This window comes from Sinocyclocheilus anshuiensis, unplaced genomic scaffold (genome assembly GCF_001515605.1).
Source record: "Sinocyclocheilus anshuiensis isolate Anshui unplaced genomic scaffold, SAMN03320099.WGS_v1.1 scaffold1728, whole genome shotgun sequence".
NCBI lineage: Eukaryota > Metazoa > Chordata > Actinopteri > Cypriniformes > Cyprinidae > Sinocyclocheilus > Sinocyclocheilus anshuiensis.
In genome coordinates this window covers 76344-84287 of record NW_015555814.1, presented here as the reverse complement: position 1 = coordinate 84287, position 7944 = coordinate 76344, and positions in this window count along the sequence as shown.

The window sequence follows — 7944 nt, the reverse complement described above, 5'->3', positions numbered from 1 at the left end:
TAAACAGTACAAACTAAAACTGAGGCATAAATCAAAATAATATTAATAAAAATAATACCTAAACATTGCATTTATGTCGTGTAACTTAACTTTGAAGTTTCAGCCTAACTAGAGCTCAAGGGTCTGTGTACCTTATTCGTTTTTGTCTTCAAAACGGGAAAACGAATAAATCAGTGGTTTATTGCATATTTAAAGTTTCTCCTGGGCATAATAAACGAATTTCAGGTGTTTTTCTCACAATTTTAATTTTGTCTTCGTCACACTCCGTTCAAATGCATCAAATGAAAATACAATAAAACCAAAACGAAAATATAAGCTTTTCGATTCACAAATCCGTTTTGGTGAACAGGTGTTGCGTCGCAGTCTGTTCCCCCTGTTTCCCCTTTGTTTAGCGTGTGCTCGTTCCACTGTTCCCGCAAACTGTTTCCTCTTATCTTTTTGTCATCTTATAATATTTACTATATATTTAGGTATTGATTACAGGATCGATTTGAAGGTTTGGTAGGCTTTGCTGACTGTGCTGTACATGTATGAAATATGAATTCAAATAAATGTACAAAGTAATTATACCTCTAACAAGTATATTTTTCTTGTCGTGCAGCTTCTCAATCTATAGAGCGATTGTACAATATATACAATAGTATATGATACAATAGGCCTATGTATTGTATGCTTTTGAGGTTATGTGGTACTTTAATTACTGCAAAATTAGCCTACTCAACTACATCATTAGCTTGCATAATTATTATGTTTAAAAAAAATCAAATTTGAGTTGTATCTGGATATTGAGGATTGAACTTGTAGGAATTCCAGTTTTAGACAAACAGACTCACCATCGGATTATGTTCCCCCTATGTTTCTTATACAGGGAGGTGCTAACATTTATCACCTACAATCCCTGATAAGTTTGGAGAACATCTGACAAGATGATCAGAGACCATTCATTCATACAGAATCTCTCCAGACCCTTCAGACTCACAGATCCATGTTGGTGCTTCTCAGTTCACCCCATTCAGTTTCTATAGGGTTCAGGTCAGAGGACTGGGACAGCCATGGCAGAAGCTTAATTTTGTGACCCATTTTTTTGTTGATTTTGATGTTTGTTTTGGATTATTCTCCCGATGGAAGATCCAACCACGGCCAATTATAAGATTTCTAGCATGGACAGTCAGTTAATTTTTTATCTGTTGGTATTTGATAATCCATGATGCCATCTATCTGAACAAGATATCCAGGATCTCTAGCAGAAAAATAGGCCCACAACATTAAAGATCCAGCAGTATATTTCATTGTACACATGAGGTACTTTTTATCCCTGTTTGTACTTAACCCATCTTGAGTGTTTGCTGCTAAAAAGCTCTTTTTTTTTGTTGTTTTATCTATAGAGCCCAGTCCTGTTTGAAGTTCCAGTCATGTCAGACAACTAAATATGCTGGAGTTTGTTTTTGGATGAACAAGGAGAATTTTTCTTGAAACCCTCGCAAACAACATGTGGTAATTTTATTTCTATTTATTTTTTTTAGGCTTTCTGACCCCAAGACTCAACTATTTTCTGCAATTCTCCAGCTGTGATCCTTGAAGAGTCTTTGGCCGCTCAAACTCTCCTTCTCACCGTGCATTAGGACGATATAGACACACGTCCTCTTCCAGGCAGATTTGTAACATTTTATGTTAACTGGAACCCCTTGTTATTGCCCTGATGGTGGAAATGTGAATTTTCAATGCTTTAGCTCTTTTCTTACAGCCACTTTCTAATTTGTGAAGTTCAACAATCTTGTTCTGCACATCAGAACTATATTCTTTGGTTTTACTCATTGTGATGGATGATTAAGAGAATTTGGCCTTTGTCTTCCCTCATATTTATAGTCCTTTGAAACGGAGAAGCTATGGCTGGATAATTCCATGCTCCTAGTCACCCAGGTGTGATAAAAAAAAAAAAATGCAAATATGAATGGGAATATACTTCAGAGATATTTTAATCAGAAGAATTTCTAGGAGTACCAATGATTGTAGCCATTGTGTAATAGAGAAAAATATTTATTTCATAATGTGATTTTCCCCACTTTTTTATTTAGCCCATTTATTATTATTATTTTTTACTTCAATTAAAGGTTAGATTTTTTGGAAATTTTTGAATGAAAGATCAAATGGATAAACAATGCGGACTTATTTTCACAGCCTTCTGTGATCATATATACCAAGGGTATGAATTTGAGCACAACTGTATATTTTACGTAGCCTATTCATTTGAAGAGAAAAAAAAAAACGAACTAAAATAGACTTTAGAGAAATCGAATTATTTCTAGATACATTAATAAAGGAAATTTAATGGTAAGTTAATTTTTTATAAAAACATAATTATGCAAGCTAATGATGTAGTTGAGTAATTTTGCAGTAAATAGGTAAAGTAGCCTACCACATATCCTCAAAAGCATAGCATAAAATATGTATTGTATATATTATACAATCGCTCTATGTATACAGCCTATATGTAGATTGAGAAGCACACACAAGAAAAATATACTTGTTAGAGGTATAATTACTTTGTACATTTATTTGAATTCATATTTCATACATGTACAGCACAGTCAGCAAAGCCTTCCAAACCTTTAAATCGATCCTGTGATCAATACCTACCTAAATATATAGTAAATATTATAAGATGACAAAAAGATAAGCGGAAACAGTTTGCTGGAACAGTGGAACGAGCACACGCTCACTCTATATGCTGTTTGCGCCATATATGTCTATGGTTTGTGCAGCGGGAACGCTAAGCTAAGCGGAAACATAGGGGGAATAGACTGCGACACAACACCGGAAGTAAGGCGCGCGCGCGGTCAAGCTTCAGAATACAGCTAAAACCGGAAGCTAACAATAAATTGAATTTTCTACATATTAGATTGTGCTTTTTAAACCCCAACCATACTACCCCTTACAATAATTAAAAATAAATAAATAAATAACAGTAATTATTGTAACAAATTACGCTATATTGATAGCCGCATCTTATGTACACCATTCTAACGTTAGCCTTAATCGCGAAAATCCGAGAAAATGGACACCTACGTGCTTTACCATGGAAACAAAAGAGTGACGCTTAAAGAAGATGATATGCGTGCTATAAAGATTTGTGCATTATTTACTGTACAGCTGTGTAAATATTTATATGCATATATATTTACATAATAATTGAGAGACATTAGCTAGAAATGGAGAGGTGAATCACAGAAAACGGGTAATCATTTCTGTGTTAGCTGTTGGAGATGGAGTTGGCATCGGGGGAAAACATTTTTTTTTTTATGCCTAGATGTTCTAAGGCAGTGTTTCCCAACCGGGGTGCCATCTGTCGAGAGCAGGGGTGCTGTGTAAAAAATAATTTTTTAAGATTTTTAAATTGCTAAAATGTTAAAAAAAGCACCTATTATATAATATCCATTTCTGATGTTGCCAATAATTAGTGATGCACCGAAATTCCTGATGCTGCCGAAAATTAGTTCACAGCTCAGGTTTCACTTTAACGTGGTGTGACGCTCTGTGTATTATCCCGATCTATGCATGTGCGCTCCGCTCAGTCCGTGAGACGAACGAAGCTTTTACGGGTTTGGAACGACATGGGGGGTAAGTGATTAATGACAAAATTTTCATTTTGGGGTGGAGTAACCCTTTAAATAAGAGAGGCATGCAAAATATGCAGAGCGAAGGTACGTGAGGACTGGAATTGGGAACCACTTATGTATTTAATCAACACATCATCATATCGCCTTAAATTCTTAATGTTAAAGCATTAAAGGATAAAGTACAACCCTCCGTAATGCAGCTCTGAAATGAATTATATTGTGAAAGGACTATATCAAGTTTTACTGGACTTAAATGGAGTAAATAAAATTTCTCACAAAGAGTTGCTGAACAGTGAATCAGGGCAGCGTTGCTTTATGAACACGGAGAGTGATCGTAACGAGCTAGATCACACATAACATTTCCAAACGTGTTTTCGTAGATTATTCATAGAGTGAGCACTTACAAACTCAAGCGGATTGGAAATTATGAATCTATAATGAATAATAAATACAAATGACAAAGCCAGATTTTGGTCAAGTTGTTTATTTTCATTGAGCTGCTTTCGCCATTGTGTTGTTTCAAGCTGAAAAGCATTCATGAAAAGCATGCGCTTCATTTTAGATCCGTTTTCCACTCCGGTCATGAGAGCAGATGTGGCAGTTAGTGAACAGCTAACTGTAAGACCAACGCCATGGCAGAGCGAGCAAAGAAACCAAAGAAGGTTTTGTCGGAGGAAGCTAAGAAAAGAAAGGAGAGAGTGATCAGACACAAGTTAATCTTGGACAGGCTTACACTCGGTGGCGCGAGCTAAAAGAGGCAACAGGTGGCAAAACAGACAGAGACCTAGCCTTCCTGCTACTGGATTTGTAAGTCTTATATGTACATTTTTTCTTATTGTTATGTACTTTTGAGCTTAGTTATTATTAGGCTGTGTTCCGGTTGTTCATTGGCACACTACAGGTTCACAATTTATAACCGTAAGGTAGCCGAGAGGTAAGGTAATGTTGCCGGTCTTGATAGCTTGCACGTTATGATCTTTCGATAGCTAGCATGTCGTTCCTCGTCTCGAGAATTTATTTACGACACTGGTAACAGACAATTGCGCTTATCAACCACATGGGGGAACCGTGAGCAAAAGTTACATAGTGCTGCTTTAAAGAGAACTAATCACTTCATTCGATATTTAAAGTGAATAAAATAGCCTCGACAGCCTACTTGCACACAACTACTGAAGAACTTTGTTCTCTCCACCGGACTCAATTGTGTGTCGGTGAGATTATGGCCCTGTCCCAAATCGCACCCTAAACCCTTGCGGTCTTCCTCTGAGTCTGCACTTTCGTGATGTAATGCCGCTTTAAATGTCGGGTAGAAGTCTGCTGCGGAGCTCGCCCCAGTGCGGGCTCGGCAGAAGTGCGGATCGAAGGCGCATAGCGGCCGCAAAAGGGGGAGCTCGCGAGCACCCTTCTGAACGCTAAAATGGCGAATGGGACACACTACGGTCTCGTGGATTTACAATGGCCGTAAATCCATTGTAAATCCGCAAGATTTGCGTGTCTATTAAGTCCGCAAGACCGAAAGTGCACATGAAGTGTTCCATTTGGGACAGGGCCAAAGGGGAAAAGCAGGCAGTGGACCAAACCACTGTGAGGAAAGGGAGGGGGGGACTCAAAACGTTTCTAAACTTAATCAAGCGTAGCCTTAGTTCTGGCAGGTCACGTTAGTCAAGCTCGTATCAGCTGACCTTCAGCTGATCCCCATCTGCCTATGGGAATACGACACCTATCTAAGCATTCATATATAAGGTCCCTCAGTATTATCAGCAGTTTTCGCATTGCTCAATAGCTAATTACCCTCCTCCATCCCCAACTCCTCCTCTGTCAGGCAGGATTCAGCCTTCTGATTCTCCTTGAATCAGACTAATTCTAAAATGTGTACATAAAATGATTGAACTTTAACAATATCTGCAATACATTTATGTTGGTTCTGTTCTGTTTACCCTGGGGGGGTTATTGCAGCTCTCCCTGCTCTCATCCATGCTAGGCTGCATGGAGGCACAGGGAGTTCTTGCCCAGAACAGAACCATACCGCCAATCCAAACTGTATGCTAATTGTCAATCATCTTTGACAATAGTGGTCCTGATAGAAATCTGAACACAAGACAAGGAAATTGGCTGATTAAGAAAATTAATTTTTAAAATGTACTACTATTCCACATTGAATGCAGTGCAACTTTTGCAGTAAGTGCATTTTGCAGCAGTGCCGCACATATTTAAAGCTCACATGATTCACAGATTGCACATCTGTTGAGTCAATCAGTGCTGCAGTCGCTGAGTCAGTGTGTAATCACAAAACCTTCCTCAAGAACAGGAAGACAGTAGACACTGAAGCGACAAGCTTGTTTGCAATGCTTCACAATCGCTCGCTCGCACGTGGTTCGTTCTCTCTCTCTCCTTAATTAATTTGAATTCATTTCAATAAATATCATCTTTATTTCACTAAAGAATTCTACCTCTAACGAGCTGTAGATAAAATAGTCAAACACATTAAAATTACCATTATTTTCCGGTCTTTATCCGTTCAGTCAGATTTTGTGCTGCAAAACATCCATGACAGCTGTTGTCCATGCTGGCAAATAATAATGGCCATTCGACATGAATTAAATAAATAATTTTATTAGCACGGCCATTTAAAACCCGAGGGTCTACCATGTGCATAGTAAAGCGATCACTGCAGACAATCCTTTTGGGCGGGAATTAATGTAAACACAGATATCTGGATACCAGTCGTGTCTAAAGTGAATGTAAACAGACGTGCCAAAAAATCGGATATGGTCAAACGATCGGATCTGTGCATTAAGACTTGCAGTGTAAACGCAGCCTAATACTCTAATGACTGCTAATTGACCTGTAGTTGCAAAGTTACTTACTGTTAGTAGAATGTCTAAAGTGGACTATCAAACTAAAGTGTTACCACCTCCCCTTGGACTCGTGGTATTATTCAGTTTCACAGTGGTATTGTTTGCTTTGACTTGGTTGATGATCTTAAAAAAAAAAAAAATTCAAATTTTTATTGAGGCACTGGCTTGATGTTCTGTGGTGGAATAAAGTTTTGTAAGAGCAATACAGAGTGATGTGTTTACTTCACAGTGAATTTATTATTTTCAGTTCAATGACTTATTGTTTAATTTAGTTTGGTAATAGTTTTTTTTTTTGTACATTTTTAATTTTTATACATTTTGCAGTGCAGTTCCTTTGTTGAAATAAAACCTGGTAACCCATAGTACCATGATTTTTCTTAAATGTGTATATTTTACTCAAACATTGTTTTTTACTTAAAATTATAAAACACAAAAGAGTTCTGAACATTTCTACCTTGAATGGCCATAAAGGGGGAACGGGGATTGCACATAATTTAAACCATTCCTGCAAGTTTAACTTTTATAATGCAAGAAATTCCCTCACAAATGTTTTTGCTTCATCTCAGATCAAATGATAAAATACATCCACAGAAATCACAAACATCACTGCGCCAGCCTTTTGACTGTCGTTGAGCCCTGAGCAGCTGCGTGCTCTTCGTGGCCTGCGTCACACTGATCTTGTTCACACAAGGCTGTGTGACGCACTCTAATATTCTGAGTCATAGTGAGCTGCTTGTGAAGAGAGTATCGGCTTCCAAATTATATGATTTTAATCCCGAAATTCAAGCATTAAATGTGATTTTGCTCTTTATAGAGAGTGGATAGGAGCGCGCCTGCTGACTCAACACAGCAGTAATGAAGTGCGAGTAAACCATCATCACCTTGTCTTAAAATGCATGTTTTTATCAAAAGTTAACATGACTGAACATAAGACGGCAGTATGTTAAAATAGACTCCCGCTTACTTATATTCAGTTCAGATGCTGAAGATCACGATCCAAAGAAAAAAATTGTCTGACAAGCAGCCAAACCGAAGATCCATAAAAAAAAAAAATGAGGTGAAGCAGTCAAAGGATAAATTTCAAACGAAGTCCAGTGTTTTCTTTAATTCTGGATGAGTCCACTGACATAAGCAACAGCAAATGACTGATTACATACGTTAGGTACATCGAAAACAACACAATTCAAACTAAGTTGTTCAGAAATATATAGTTTAAACAAAGTTCTTAATGTCAGTTTGAAGGAGAGCATGGTGTATTTTGTATAAAGTTTTTTGAGAGAGAGAAAAAAAAGAAAGAAATTTAATTGAAACTGGAATATATGAAATACACTGATTCTGACATATATAGTTTTAATACAGTTCTTAATGTCAATTTGGAGGAGAGCATGACAAATTTTGTTATTAAGCTATTTTGAAAACCACCATACAATAATACCTGTAGACATAAATAAATGATGATGAATTTAGCC